The sequence below is a fragment of the Canis lupus genome, chromosome 7, assembly GCF_011100685.1.
Source record: "Canis lupus familiaris isolate Mischka breed German Shepherd chromosome 7, alternate assembly UU_Cfam_GSD_1.0, whole genome shotgun sequence".
Classification (NCBI taxonomy): domain Eukaryota; kingdom Metazoa; phylum Chordata; class Mammalia; order Carnivora; family Canidae; genus Canis; species Canis lupus.
Window position 1 is genome coordinate 20,096,171 of NC_049228.1, and position 16,204 is coordinate 20,112,374.

Here is a 16,204-nt window from a genome sequence, read left to right on the forward strand (position 1 = left end):
AAGTACCCGCCGCTTGATGCGCCGGAGGTGGAGTGGGAGGAGAACACCTGGGAGCTGCTGTGGGAAAACTGGGGGCGGGGGGTAGGGGGGGTGACACGAGACAAAGGGAACACGCAGAGGCCTTCAGTGCTTCTCGACTTTGCAAGGACCCTCTGGTAGCCCGTGGAGTGGGGGCTGCCCTGCAGGAGAGGAGACCAGAGAGCCCACACCTCCATTCGCTCCTGTGGTCACCATATGGTCAGTTGCCCCCGGAGACCCAAAGGTTGCTCTTGCTGTCACGGTCTGGCCCCTGCGAGCCCCTCCAGCCTCTTCTCCCACCTGTCTCTGCCCTGGGTCTTCTGCTTCTGCCCTGTCGTGCTGTTCGCACTCTTTGGGCCTCTGCTGGGTGGTGGTAGGCCTGGCATGTTCCTTCTCCTCCACTTCACTTGATTACTTGATTTTTTTTATCAATCAGTTTAGGGTGCCTGGGTGGCACAGTGATTGAGCATCTGCCTTTGGCTCAGGTCCATGATCCTGGGATCAAGTCCCACATCAGGCTCCCTCCAGGGAGCCTGCTTCTCCCTCTACCTATGTCTCTGCCTCTACCTCTGTGTCTCTCATGAATAAATAAAGAAAATCTTTTTTTTTTTTAATTGCTTTAGGTGTCACCTCGTCCAGGTCTCCCTGCCCTTCGCCCTCTCCCAGGCCGGATTAGCTCTCCCTCCACAGCTGCCACAGCTCCTCAGGCCTAGAGGGTCATGCACCTCTGCACTCTGCACTGTGTCTGCTGTCCCTACTTGACTTGGAGCTGCCCCGGTCAGTGTCTTACAAGGTGGGTGGGAGGCAGGCAATCAATAAATGCTACCGAAGAAAGTCAAGGTGGTCCGGGTACTAGTACTGCCAACCTGTGGATATGACCAAAATCTGTGAGACATCTCAAGCCAGGGGGGCAAATCTCAAATTGATCTAGGGCCCTCTGTCCCTACTAATGGGCTCCAGGCTACCCTCCGTCTCCTGCCTGGCTGCCACTCAGCAGATGGGTGATCTGCTTCAAACATCAATCTGTGCCTATCTCTTTCCTACTTACAACACGGCACAGATATCTGGATACTCTGAAACCAGCACTGTTGACGAGGCCCTACATAACCTAGCCCCTCCCTACCTGTCCAGGTTCCCCTTGCACCGCTCTTCCCTTTGATCTGCAGGCCTCGGCCAACGAGCCTTCCTTCTGTTCTTCAAATGGCCAAAGCCCTTTCTGGTGTTGGGAATCTTCTCTTGTCAGGCCTGTTCAGTCTGTCACACCTCACATGACAGGCTCCTCTTTATCCCAAAGGCTTCGGCTTCAGGCCTACTTCACTCAGGAGGCCTGGCTTCATAAATGAACCTAAAATAAGTCTCCTTTCATTCTCTATGATGGTACTTGCTCATTTTTTTTTTTTCCAGAGCATCTTTATACTTAGTGATCCATTGTTTGAGAATACTTTTTATCCTCTCAGTGGGGGAGGGGGCATTTTGTCCCCCAAAGGGACATTCAGCAATGTCTAGATATATTTTTCCTGCGGTCGCAACAGGGGAGGGTGCTGCTGGCATCTAGTGTGTAGAAGCCAGGGATGCTTCTCAGGGCCCCACAACACACAGGACAGCCCCCCACAGCAAAGAACTGTCGACAGTGATTAGACTGAGAAATACTGCTCAAGACTGTGGGTCCCACAAAGCCAGGGACCTCACCTGCTTTGTTCACCATTTAATCTCCAGCACCCAGCTCAGTGTCTGACACACAGTGAGCCTCCAGATAGAGCTGGGTGGAAAAAAACAGAGGCGATGAGGAGTGTCATGAAAACTGTTTAACAACCAGTGGAGCACATTGCGACCAATCAGAACTGATGCCCACCCTAGCAGTGGAGCTGGCAGGAAGGGGTCCCTGCTGTGCCAGGCATCCTCCCCTTTAGTCATTAGACTGTGGGGCAGTCTGGATGTCTTAAGGGAGGGGCTGGAGCAGCCCCAGAGGTGGGGAACTCAAGGAACTCCAACAAGTGGCCATTCGCCATCTGAGAAGAAAGCACATAACTGAGGCCACCTCCATGGCCCTACCAACTCATACCTCTTTAAAATTGGTCCCAGACAGATGGATGGATGTACATAAGGCCAGGAACTCCGATGAGGTGGCGAATGAGGTAAGGAGAGGAAAGGGAGAAGGAAATATTTGCGGTGTCTCTGGAGACAGAGAATCTCTGTGCCCCTCACATGCGCTCAAACTTGCTGAGTAAGGGGAGGTGAGAGGTAGGGTGGAAGCCTGAGCACACACGCAGATAGCGTGGAGGGAAAGGCTGACGGGGTGGGAGTGGAGCGTTAGCTTGCTTCTTCCTTCTGTTGGTCTTCTCCTAACCCACTAAAAGCCTGTTTCCAAGAAACTGCAGCTTGTTCTCCCCAAACATTGTAGTAAAATACCTTCATCTAGATTCTAAAGGATCCAGAAGATGGAGTTAGCATGTGCCTGCCAGTAGGGAAACATTGGGAGAGACAATCTGATTGAGGAAAGCTCTGAAATCCAAATAAGAATTCTGCCCGGAGCAGATCAGCATGTTCTCTGAGCACTGCTTTGTTAATAGAGACATGGCGGGGGGGGGGGGGGGGGGGAGTGCGGGGGGCAGCTACAAGAAGAGTCCTCAGCTAGCCTACCTTTCCCCATGCCCTTCCAGTTACCAAGGTATCAAGAATCCAGTAACAGTAGCAACACCTAGGAGCCCATATCGGCCGGGGTTCAGAGATGCCTACAGCATGTTCCAGCACTTCTCGTTGGTTCTACCACCCGGTCTGAGGAGAGATGCTGCCCAGCAGCTGGGTGAAACAGCTCTGTTCACAGTCTGGAGGCTCGAGAGGACGCTGGCTTTAAACACCCACATACCCCTGAGATACACTCATCACCCGTAGGACTTGGTATGGATTTCATGCCACTGTCTCAAATTTAACATGCTCAGAAACACCCTGAGGGTGCTCCTCCAAATTCTCCCCCAAACCACTGTCCACACAATCACCACTGTTCAGTTGTCTTGGCTCAAAAACATTAAGCCTTTAATATACAACATTTCCGGTCCCCCCAGAGACTGTTCCATACCTTCGCCCTTCTTCTCATGCTCCCCATCGGACCCCCATCCTCTTCATACAACCTTGTCGACATCATGGAGGGTACTGACACCCACCAAGGGTGAACCTTGGTCTTCTTGGCCCCATCCCTAGCCCAACCCAAAGTCTTATCCAGGATTACACCAATGCTCATCCTCTTTCCTCTGTATCTAAATGCTGAAAACTTCTTCCGTCCTGGTCAGTCCATCCTCCTACCTGTGGTCCATATCCTACCTCTTCCCTCTCTTTCCAGTCTAGGCTCCATTGAATATTCTCCCTGAGTGTACTTTCTCACTTCGCCTTTTGGCTCTATCCCCTCAGCCCATGAACATGGTCGAGTTTCTTCCACTCCAAAAAACAACCCATTGCTTCTCCTCACATCCCCCTCCACCTGTTGTCCCAACTGTCTCTTTTCTCTTTCCCAACAAAGCTAGGAATATAAATCTACACTTGATGTCTCCACATCCTCACAATAATCACCCAAATATTGCTGCATTTCTCTGCCCTTCACAGCAAAACTCCTCGAATGTCTGTGTATACTTGCGTCTCTATTTTCTCGTAACTCATTCATTGTGAATTGACTGAAACTCCCAACCACTACTCTGAAATCACTTCTGACAAAGGTCTTCAATGACCTCCGTGTTGCCCCTCCCGAAGAATCTACCAAGGGCTACCGACACCTACTTGAAACTCTTTATCCCTTAACTTTCCATCTTAACCACTTGTAGTACTACCTCATCTGGTTCAACTCAGCCGGACCATTCCCTCAGAGACTGTCCCCTCCAGACCACTCCCCTCATAAACATGAGCCTTTGCCGAGATTCCTTCGCTGTCTCCCCACCCCATGCCTGCCTTAGGCCCTCACCTGTCCGTGGACGATGCCCACAGCTATGTCACTAGACTGAAATCTAGGTTTCAGACTTGTACCACTAAGTGGCTCCTAGACATTGCATACTTGGCTATCCCACAGGAATCCTTAATTCGAATGGTCTCAAACAGACTTCATCATTTTACCTGCTCTTTCCCCAGCACTGTGGTGGGGAAAAGTGCTTTTCCTCCTCCTAATCAGTGGTACCATCATCCACCCAGTCCCTAAGCCCAGTAACTTGTGAGTCACTCCAGTCTCCTCCCTCCATCTCTCCCCTCAAATCCATTCAACCACCAAATCTTATCCACCTCATCCCTTTAATGTTTCTAGGGTATATCCCTTCTCTATCTTTCTATTACCATTGACTTCATTTGCCTCATCAACTGTTTGTTAAACATTGACACTTCGTACACTCAAATCAACAAAGGCAACTGAGTTCCACATCTGCCTCCACCTAAATAAGCCTGCAAACTCTCCATTTTCAAGTCAGAGCTCTTTACTGCCCCTCTGAGCCTCTCCTTCATTGTACTTCCCAGTCTCTCAGAATGGCGCCACCACTCCCCAGGCCTACCCACCCCCCATTCCAAACTCTGAAGGTCATTTTAGATTCCTTACTCTCTCTTCCATCCCTCCCAACTCTTGACTAGACAGTTGCATTCCCCCGTGTGTGCCCAACCACCTACCCCTTGAGCCAGACATAGTATTTATTGCCTCTTACTGTTCCCAGTGTATCAGTCTGGCGTTTCTATTTAGACTATGAGATCTTTGAAGGCATGAACCATGTGTGGTATATTTCTGATTCCTCCAATGTGCCCAGCACAGCACTGGCTAGAGTATGGCCAGCAGAGAAAAGTCAAAAATGAAACCCATCTGCCAAGAGAAGCCTGGTGCTAAACCGTCAGCCCCCTGAGGTGAATGGTGTTATGTGTGTCTAACTCCTTTGCCACACAGTGAAAGACATTCTTGGTATCAGCAAACCTCAGGAAAGAGGTTGGAAATGATTCTCTGGGAGGCCTGGGAAAGAGATTCCACCAAAGACACCACCACCATGGATTGTGGAGTCATCATGAGGACTCAGCCAATTTCTGAGGTCTTAAACCTGTGGGCACTCATTTGTAATGTTGTATGGTGTCCTCAAGTGGTACTCAGTGGCCCAACAGCTTGGAAATAGATTCCACCTGTTTTGTGGTGGCCATCTCACCTTGGAAATAAGCAACAGTTCAATCTTTTCATGAGTTTATTCCATCTTCTAGAATTAGAGTCTAGAGTGTTTCATTTCTGTTATTTTGCAAGAATCCTTATTCCTTTGAGGTCCATGATATTTGATTATTCTTCTGGTCTATCCTTAACCCCATCACTGTCTCTCCTTCACTCACTGAGGACTTTAGGAACTGTCTCCCTTTCATTTGAGGTTCTTCTATCATCCTAAAAGTCTCCATATGCAAAAGGATGGCCTCTCTAACACCTTCGCCTCTTATTTCCATGACTTCCATAATGTCAGCAGCTTTTAGTTTCATTTCACTCACCCACTAGCATGACCCTACCTTGGAATCATATCACTGATATTGTCCTCAGGTCAGTTTCATCTAGACCATCACCACTGTCTCCTGACCAATCCCTCTGCCACTGTCCAAAAATCTACAGTGGCTCTATATCTCCTATAGGTTCAAGTCCAGATCCCACAGCCAGCCTGCTGCCCAGTGTCTCACCTTGTCATCATCACCTGGCATTTTCTGTTCTGACATTACTGGGACCAAATGCAGTTTCCATTCCACTACCCGCCCCCTGCCTGCTCCAAACCATTTCCTGAGCTTCTTGGGCCTAACTGTGCCTTGAAGGCCCAGAAGATTTCCCTTCTTGTCTGCAAAGATGTTCCTTATCTATTTCCATTCTGGTCTACAAAGATGTTAATCTTGACATTCCAGCTCAAACACTACCTCACCAGGAAGCCTTCCCTGCCTAGTCTGGGCACTGCTAGGGGCTCTTTCTCCTGTGCTCCCCAGCATGTGATATAGTCATTACAACATTTATCTGATCAAATTAGTATCACAAGGACAGGAACGATTCTTATTCATCTTTGTATCTCAGCCCCAGGTGCAGGTCTGGCTCAAAGTTGGCTTTACTGGATGTTATAAAAGAAATGAAAGAGTGAGGTCCACAGAAGTCCTGTCCTCTGTATATCAATGAGGTCAGAGGAGACTGGGCTCCTGAATTAATTGAACCTCTTCTCTTTTCACCCTGGCCCAGTGCCCTGTCCATATGCTTAACTCCCCTAATAGAATCTGCCCTGGCTCAGCACCACATACAAATAAATCCCTCAGCATTAAGAAGCAAAAGAGCTTCCAACTGTCTAGAGACTAAAGAAACTGGTGCTTCACAGATGGGAAGAGAGACAAGTGGTATATAGAGAGATGTCCATCTAATTTTTATGTACCAAATACCTGGGAGCATTGATGACTATTCCATACCAAAACCAGTTATGTGTTCAGCACTGTGCTAGCCACTGATGGTGAGAATAAAAGTTAAAACAGCAGCATACATTTGTTGATGACTTTCTATGTGCCAGGCACAACTCCATGGAGTCAGCATCATGGTGATTATTTCCGTTTTACAGATAAGAAAATGAGTTCAATGTCCTACAGCTAATAAATGCTCCAATAGTATCATCTCTCACTAGTTTCTTCACCCTATCTCTTCACCGTCCTCAGTACCCCCATTCTGAAATAAACTTCTTCCTCCACCCTGCCTCTCCTCTAGCTGCCCTTCTTTCTCTCCATCAGACAGCAACATCCTCATCTTCCACCACCTACCCTCATCTGCCCTCATCCTACCCTTCTTCTGTCCAGTTATCCCAAAGAATGGCCCCTCTTCTTCCCTCCACCTGCATGTTTGAGGCTGTCCACCCATTCTCCTAGGAACTTCCCATTATGAATTACCCTTCCTTGAACCAATTATTTCTCCATTCAAATGGAACCTTCCCATTGATGTTTAAAGGTGCTCAACCATCTCCCATTAAAACAGAACGAAATCACCCCATCTCTCCAACTATCACAGCCAAACCTTCGGAAAGACTTACTTATACATTCAGTGTCCACTTCCTCCTCCACCAACTAGTCTGACTCTTACCCGTCACATCCCTGAAGCTCTTGTTTAAATCACCCGTGATCTCTATGTTTCTGAAGCCAATGGACTTTTACTGGTCCTCACTGTAATGGACTTCTCAGCAGCCCCTATGCTTCCTCTTCTCTTATGCAGGAAACACTCTGCCCTTGGGTTTCATGACATTTCTCCCTCCTGGCTCTTCTCCTGTCTCTCTAGATCACCTTCTCTGCTTACTTTCTAGGCTCATCCTAACTCAAAGCTATCCCCAGGCCTTTCTCTTCCATGCCTATCCTTCCTCCCTAGGCAGCCCCATCTACACCATGGTTTCATTTACCCCTGGAAGTTGATAACTTATGGAGGTACATCTCCTGCCCAGACTTCTCCTCCAAACTCCTGCCTCTATTTCCCCCTGGCTTCTTGACCTCTCCACTTAGATGGTTCAAAGGCTCCTCAAGTACAACGTGCTGAGATTGAACTCATGTTTCCTGTCTCAGGGAATGGTGCCTCCATCCACTCTGACAAAGCTGGCAGCCTAGGGCTCATCCCCAATATTTCCCTCTCACCTCTCACATCCAAACCATCACTTCTTGTCCATTCTACCTTCTAAAGTTCTCAAATCTATCTACTTCTATCTATCCCCACAACTAATGTCCCAGTACAAACAAATATCTCCTGATTGGTCTCCCTAGATCTTCCCTTGGCCACCTCAAAATACCATCCATACTCTACAGTCATGGAGATCTTTCTGAAATGGGAAATCTGGCTGTGTCACTATCCTGCTTAAGGACTTCAGTGATTACCTGTTGCTTTAGAATCAACACCAGAGTCCCTACTGTGGCTGATAAGACTCCCTCTTGCCTCTCTCTCTCTCTCTCTCTCTCTCTTTTTTTTTTTTTTTTGCTACCTCCTGCCTCTCTTGCTCGCCTCATATATTTCTCCCTCTCTTTCTCTGCATCCCAGTCCACTGGCCTTGGACACCTCAAAATGCCACGCCTGCTGTAGCCATGCCCCTCCCCCATTCCTGGAATACCCTTTCTCAGCTCCCAAACTGCCCTCACCTCCTGTGCTCCTACTCATTCTTCAGGTTCCAGCTGAACCATCATTTTCCCCAGGATGACTTCCCAGGTCCTTCCTGAGCAGCCCGGACCTCCTATTAAGCACCCTTATTATGCCATGGACCTCTACTTTATTGCTTTTATAAGTGTCACTTTACATTTACTTTGTGACAGATTTGTTTCCCCAAATGACTTCAAGCTCCATGAGCTGGGCTTTGACTGTTCTGGGTTTTTCCCCCTCCACACTGTATCCCCTGTGATATTCAGTAAATACTTGGCTGACATCATGAAAATGCAACGTAATCCTATCTAGCTCCTGCCCTCATTACTCTTCTGAAATTGCCCTTGCTAGAGTCATCAACAACCTTCACACTGCCAAAACTGTGTGCCCATGGATCCCTGGTGTCTACCAGCTGGACTGAGGGGTTCCTGGACTGGGAGAATCTTGGCAGTCGTTCCTTGATTCATAGAGAAAAAAAGTTCGCTGACAGGATATCCTCAATTTAAAGCTTGTCTTTTGTAAAGTTTTCTTTCTCAAAACTTGGTTTCTGCTACTCTATGCCTGTGGTAGATTCTAGCAGAAGCAGCTCTCTGACTTAGTTCAAAACTACGTATTCAGCCATTTTAAAATTGTGTGGTATTCTCCAGAAAGCACCGTGGTTGCCATAGGCTTCACAACATGAACAAGTGTTTGAGACCCACTGGCCAAAGCCAAAGAAATATTTTTAGCCGTCTAATTTGTTCTCTTGGTGGTATCTGGTAGTGGTTATCAAGTTGTTTATTCGTTTTGGCAACCAGCATTTATTGAGCACATATTATGTCTTCCCACAGCCCTTCATTGCTATTTTTATGATGGCATTTGTCACCTTCTCCTGTGATCTCTCCACGTACTGCAAGCTCCTAGGGACTACAGGGACCATGGCTTTCTCTTTTCTCTCTCTCTCTCTCTCTCTCTCTCTCCCTAGCCAGCCCAGCACTTGGCCCAGGCACGTGGATCATCTTTGTTGCATGTAGGAATAAATGAACGAGTGAATACATGAGTGAATAAACAAAAGAACAAAATGCTGGGACACAACTTGAATCCCCTTCCTAGTGCTCTGCTGCCTCTCCGCTGGGAAGCTCATGGTCCTGCGGTGCTCTGATGCAACAGAAATGTCAACTGCATATACGGAAGCTACCATCCATTGTTATTTTAGCAAGTGAAATGAACCTGATATAAACACAATATAGCTTTATATTCTTGCACTTGTGGGAATCACTTCTAATATCTATCCATCATCAGGCCCTGTCGATTTTACCACCAAAAAAAAAAAAAAACCATAGTGATTACCTATTTTATGGGGATATAAACAGTTCTACTCTGTAAACACCTGAAAATGCCATGTATTGTGTCTGCGGCAGAACCTGAGTAAATAATATGATATTAATGTATCTTTAAACACCCCATATCCTACCAAAACCCATTCTCTTGGCCTCTTCTGCCCTTTCTCCGGAGCTTGTCCATCAAAATTGTACTTAACCTTCAAAGCCCAGCTCAAAACTCACTTCCCCCTCAAAAGTCCTTAACAGTCTCCTGGAATTACAGGGGCCAGCCCGGGGTTCACTTTAGCCCCCCTCCACGTGACGCAATGTCATCTGTAGCTCTACTTAGCAGTTACTACTTTGGCCTGCAGGGTCCTGCTGCTGAAGTGAGTGGTCCTCTCCCACACTGCCTTGTGCACAACTCAAGGCCGGTGACCATGCCTTGCTCATCTTCCTGTCTTCCCAGGACCTTCAACAATACTCACTTGCACTAATATTTTGCTATGCTAATAAACACCACATTTTTGTGTCATAAGGTGACTTTTTTTTTTAATAGTTCGGGGGCGGGGGGTACCTGGCTTTCCCTCTCATGGCTACTAGGTTCTAGCAGCCTTAGCAGAAAGGCCAGTCCAGCTTCTTGCTCTCACCCCCGTGGGCAAGAGCTGAACAGAGAAGCAGCAGCTGCCCTTGCTCGAGAATTCATTTGGGGAAAAATTCAAGCGGTTACTTTTTGAAGTGGAATGGGAGTCAGAGGTGAGCCCTAGCCAGTGAGCTGTGTGGGAGGAGAAAGGTTCACAGTGAGCCAGGCCCTTGGCTCTCAGACTGCTTTTTGCCAAACAGCAGAGAGACTCCCTGCACAGACCTGGGGCTTGGGGAGCCACCCTGCCCACCTTCTTCCTTGGGTACAGACACAGCGCCTCCCAAGCGTCTCCTTGCCACTAGTATCTGGGCCAAAGCAGAGACAACCCCTCCCTTTCCCCCCGCTCTGTCTCCGTGGAAGATCACACTCACAGTCCACGGAGTCCAGCCCTAACGTGCACGCAGAGACAGAAGCAGGAAAGATGGAAATCAAACAAAGAATGCTGACTGCTTTGTCCCTGAACTGTGCCTTGTACAAACCCATCCAGACTGCAAATATTCCAGCTCATCCATCAAAGTGTGTAACCCTCAGCCACATGCTGTTATAACCCAAACTGAGTCTCTGAGCACCTGGAATGCTCAGGTGCCCCCGCTGCAGGGCCGCTATGCCCAGAAGGAGAATCACTGGAGGACGAGCAGAAAGGTGCTGCTTGATGGCAAAGAGCCTGGGCTCTCACACATACCTGATCAGGAGATTAAGTGAGATGATATAGGCAGAGTGCTTAGCAGAGTACCTCGTGCTCCTCTGAAGGCTTCCCACCTAACAGTGCTGGAAGACCCCTTGCCATGGGGCTGGCACGAAGTCTTTCTTCTCCTGCTCTGCCATTCAACAGCCTGTCTTACCTGGAGGAGGGAAGGCAGGACCTGACACTTGCCCCCACGCCCTTCATGCACCCCCGGCAGCTTCCAGGGTGGGTGATCATCTGATCACGGGCAGAAGGGATTTCTGGTGGGGCTGTGGGGGGGGGGGGGGGGTTGCTGAGCCAGGCCATCTGTGCTGACGGGAGGCACCTAAAGGGACGTTCTGGGACACGTTGATTGATGCCACCACAGCCGCATCAATAACCTTCCTTCCTCCTCTGGGACAATACAGCCCTAGACCCCAGCACAATTTTCAAAACTTTTCTTTCAAGTGTATCTCTCTTCCTCTCCTTTCTGAAGTCCAAATGTAACACCAGAAACAGACCTACTGCCCTCACTGATGTGCAGCCACACCTCTCCTCCCGCTCCCTTTCTTAAGGCTGTCCAGGCACTGACAGTGTCTCCTGTGTAGGGGAGTATCAGGGCAATAAAAAGGATAGTTTCTATTTCTTCATATTGTTTTCAAGCCTCAAGGGTCATATCTTGCCTTCCCAGCTGTCTAAAGGCACCTCTCCCTCCAGCTTTCCAAGCACGATCTGGGTAAGGAATTGTGGATGGCCCAGAGCCTATGGGCCCTGTGTGTTCTCAGGGCCCTTTGGCTTTTACACCACCTAATGGAACCTCTCAAGCAACCTGAGGGTGGGGGCATCACCCCACACTCTTCAGCTGGAGAAGAGTTTGAGGGAACCTATCAGGCACAGGGCAAGAAAAAAGGATTTTTTAAAATAGTTAACGTTTTCACACATTTCAAAACCAAAAGGGTACAGAAGGGTTTACAGGTCTACTCTCTCTGAAGGCAACAGATCTCACTAGATTTTTTTGTATCTAGTTATGTACATAGGAGCAAATATCTTGGAATTCTCTGCCTCCTCCTTCATAACATAAACAGTAGTATAATATAAACCCTCTGTGAACATTTTCCACTTAGCCATGTATCTTGGAAACCATTCCCTATCAGTTATAGAAAAATTTCCTAAGTCTTTTTTTTTTTTTTTTTTTTTTTAATGAATGAATAGGACAATATTCAACTACCTGGAGGTACCACAAGATATTTAACAAGTCCCTCTTGGATGAGCACATAAACTGTTCTTTCGTAGCTCAAATGATGCTATACTGTACATCTGCCTTTGTGCCCATGGGTGAGTATAAGGGCAAGCTCAATTCCTAAAGATGGAACCACTGAGCCGGATGCTATGGGCACTTCTAATTTGGGTAGATGTTTCTAAAACACCCTGCAAAGAAGTTGTACCCTTTTACTCTTCCAACAGCAACATATGAAAGGGACTGTTTCTCCAGGACTTCATCAGCAGCTTGCCAATTTTTTTGATGTTTGCTAACTGAAAGGTAAATAAGAATGCCATTGCAGTTTGCACTTTACATATTAAAGAATCAATCCTTTGTGATTAAACCCGAGTCCTCAAGGGAACAGGAATGGAGCGCATGCAGTTTTACCAGGCCAGCACTTTCCCTAAGGCCTAACAGGGCCACATCATCTCTTGGACCTACAAATAACATGTTTATTCACAACGGCTCTGGATTTTCTGCTACCACATGTGTGTCTGTTCTTAACAGGAGGAGAGTGGCACTGTGGAAGGAGCAGGGACTTTGGAACTGGGCGTCCTGGCTTCACAGAACGGCTCTGTCACTCACTAGCTTTATGCTCTTAGCAAATTATTTAACGTCTCCCAAACTCAAGTCTCCTCACATGAAATATGGGGATAATAATATTGATTTTGCAAGGCCTTGTGTCTGGCACAGAGAAGGGACTTAATAAGTGGTAGCAGTTTTCATTAGTGTTAATGATCATCAGGTCAGATTCTAAACCTCAGGGCACTTTTCACAATTGATGAAACCTGGAATGGCCCAGCCAGGGCCAGTCTGTTAAGAGGCCAGCTAGGGGATTCCCAGGTTCTGCTCTGATCCACCCCCAGCCTCCTTCCAAAGTTATCGGGAGACATCACTAAAATCCCAGCCTGGGCCTCTGGGTGAGGGTGGGCTCCTCTATTGCCAGATGATGTTTGCACTCAGCCTGAAGCTTCTCTGGACTAACTAGAGCTCATTTCCAATTACAGATGGGCCCACTGGAGACAAAACAGAGATCCTCAAGCAAAGTATGAGAGACTTGCTCTCACCAGTACTGGAGCCCATTCTGCTTTTCCAGAGCAATTTTGGATAAGGTCAGTCAATGCAAATTTCAAGTTCTGGCAAGAATGCCCGTGATGCCCACAACTACAGATGCACACATCTATGCATGTGACACAGAGGCCCTGCCCCCACCCCCAAAGGATTTCAGATGCTTTTCTCATTCACACATGGTCCTCTCTCATTTCATCCCCCAGGTGGCAAAAATTATGGCCATGCTCCTCTGTAGGGGGTGGGCGGGGGGGGGGGGTGTTACTCTGAGGAGGGTGCAGCTGATTTGCCCAACATCACACCTGATCCACCCTGGGTGCCAACACGCCCCCCGATCTATATGCTGGTCTAGATCCTCGCAGGCACTGGAGCTGGGACCTCTGGAGAGAGGTCTGAGAACTTATCATTGCTCTCAGAGAATACACCTTTGCTCTTTCTTCCCCTTGATCCACCTCTGTCAGCTTAACCGGAGAGGCGCAGGAGCTGAATGTAATTCCAAGTACTTCATTAGAACCGAAAGGAAGCTGCTGCCCACCCTCCCCCCACCCCACCCCCGGGAAGACTCCAAATCCCAGCGAATCTCAGGCGGAGTGCACTTGTGAGACCTGAAGCCCGCCGCCCCCATCATGACTTGTCCCTCACACTGTATAAAACGTGGGCCTGGCTCGGCCACTGGAGGACAGGACAGGGCACAGATCCGACTGCGTAGACGCCAACTCCTGCCAGTGACACTGGACAGCCCGCCCCCGCCCCCCCCAGCCCTGCGGGTGAGAATCCCCAGCTCCAACCCGGGACCACCCAGGCGGCCGGGCTGGGGGAGGGTCCGGGGTCTGCGGCCCGGGCAGGGCGCGAGGGCGGGGCGGGGCGGGGCGGGGGCCGCCGGCGGTTGGATGCCTGCCCCCACGCCCTCCCGCCCGGCCCAACTTGCTAGAAAGAGCAAACTTCCCGGGCCCCACAATTCACCCAGAGAAAAGGAACGCCCAGGTGTGATGGGAACGCGCGGGAGGTGACTGTAGCCCAAGGGCACCGGCGGAGAAGCCAGATCCGCGCCCGCGCCCGCGCCCCCGCCCCCGCCCCGCTCGCGCCCCCCGAGGCCCCGCTCTGCCCTCCTCCCGCCGCCGAGCGGAGCTTCCGCGTGACGGGCGGCCCCGGCTGCCGGGGACCCGGACGCCCCGCGCCGCGAGCGCACCTCGCCCCCCACCCCCCCCCGCGGTCAAACTTCGGCCCAACCGCGCCACACCGCGCCCAGGCTGCACGGCAGGTGCAGGGGCGCTCGGGGGAACCCGGACGCACCGCCCCCCCGCGCCCCCGCCCGCGCCCCGCGCCCGCGCCCCCGCCCCCCCGCGGAGCTCAGCCCGGCCCCGCTCACTCACGCGCGCCGGGCGGTCCGGCCGAGGGGGCAGCGTCGCGGGCCCGGGCCGCCTCATGCTCCGGGCGGGGGCGGGCGCGGGCGCCGGGGCGCAGCAGCCGTGTGCGCTCCGGCCAGGGGAAGGCGCTCGCCCAGCAGCCGCGGGCGGAGACAGGGACCCGGCAAGTCCGGCCCCGAGGCGGGGACGCCCCCCACCCCCTCGGGGCGCGCGGCTCCCGGCGCGGAGCGGGAGGGCCGAGCGCCGAGCCACGCGCAGCCCCGCACGGCCCCCGGGCTAAGGCGCCCTCGGAAGTGCGCCCCGGGCCGGCACTCGCCGCGCGGAGCCCGGCGCCCCGGGACCTCGGCCCGCCCCCTCCGCCCCCCGCCCCCCTCCGTGTCCTCCTTCCCGGAACCGGGGCTCGGGGAGCGCCCTGACCCGTTACCGCGGCCGAGCAGCTCCGCGCCGGCGGCTACTCCCGCGTCCTTCCGAGCGCCCCGGCCCGGGGCTGCCCGCGCGAGGCTCCTCGGCGTCCCCCGGCGCTCCGAGCACTGGCCCCGCACCGAGCCGAGAGCCTCATGGCCCCGCCAGGTGGCCCGGGCGGGGGCAGGTACCGAGCCACCTGATTGGCGCCGCCCCAGTCCGGGAGAATCCCCGCCAGACAGGCTGCTCGACCGAGGGCGAAGCCAAGGCACACAGCGCGCGCCGCTGCCTGGCGCAGACCTGGCTCCGCTGCCTTTTCGCCTTAGAAATGTGAGCTCAGGGCAGCCCGGGTGGCGCAGCGGTTTAGCGCCGCCTGCAGCCCAGGGCGTGATCCTGGGGACCCGGGATCGAGTCCCACGTCGGGCTCCCTGCGTGGAGCCTGCTTCTCCCTCTGCCTCTCTCTCTCTCTCTGTTCTCATGAATGAATAAATAAATAAAATCTAAAAAGAAAAAAAGGTAAACCCAGGAGTCGAGTCCTAGGAATGCCTCACACAGGGAACTTCGAGAGCCCCAAGGCCAGCACGGAAAACCCTGCGAGAATGATAGTTTGAAGGACCAGGGTGTGTCGCTGCCCCTGACTTGGCCTGGAGAGCCTCCTGCAAGGCCCAGCGGGCTCCCTGTTTCCGGCCGGTCCCGGTCCCTGGCAGTCCCGGCACACCTGCATGGCCCCGCCGTCGAGGGCCACCGTCCTGCAGCGGGGCAGGGAGGGAGTAAATGAGTAATTAGAATTGTGACGGCGAGATCTAGCAGGAAAGGAGACGCAATGTCTCCTCCCCCAACGCGAGGAGAACCCGTTAACCGTGCTATTTCTTCTCTGAAATGACCGCCCTTTGATGTTTTCAAACGACAAGTTGCTTCTGTGCTGTACTCCCAAACGCCGATAAGTCCTGACATGAATCTGCTTGGAGAACAAGGTAGGGCGAGATGGAAGGAAACTCACTTTTTGGCATCTCCAAAGCATCTCTGTATGGAACTTTTGCCTGTTCCAGGTCTGTTCATTTTTTTCCCCGACCCTGCCCTCCAGGCTTGGGCTGAAGACAGGGGACGTGGGGTGGGGGGGATAATAGGGTCACCCAAATGAATGCTCACGGGGAGGTGGGGAGGTTGTTCTCCACATCAGATATGTTTTCCTCCTCATACTCTGGACAGTCTGGAGGACTCAAAGCAAATGTGAACACTGTATCAGTGTTTCAAGATGAGAGAAAGCAAAACATTGGTCCCTCAGCCCAGGTCCCGCTTGTAAAGGAGAGGAGTAAGAGACTTAGCACCTGGATGGAGCAACCTTTATTAATCCTAAAGCACTATTTAAAAAA

At 51.3% G+C, this 16,204-nt stretch overlaps 1 protein-coding gene across 8 annotated transcripts in view; it reads right to left on the reverse strand.

Annotated features, from left to right (window-relative positions):
* FAM163A (family with sequence similarity 163 member A) overlaps positions 1 to 15,102 on the reverse strand; it is a 78,365-nt gene extending 63,263 nt beyond the window's left edge. For 3 of the 8 annotated variants that reach the window (XR_005362028.1, XR_005362027.1, XM_038542341.1), the window contains exon 1: positions 14,854 to 15,101. The gene's annotated coding sequence lies outside the window, so the exon portion shown is untranslated. Of the gene's footprint in view, positions 1 to 14,435; positions 14,512 to 14,846 lie in introns of those variants that run through there. The other 5 variants (XM_038542343.1, XM_038542347.1, XM_038542345.1 and 2 more) reach the window with 4 other exon arrangements.
* Between the last annotated feature and the right edge of the window lie 1,102 nt (positions 15,103 to 16,204).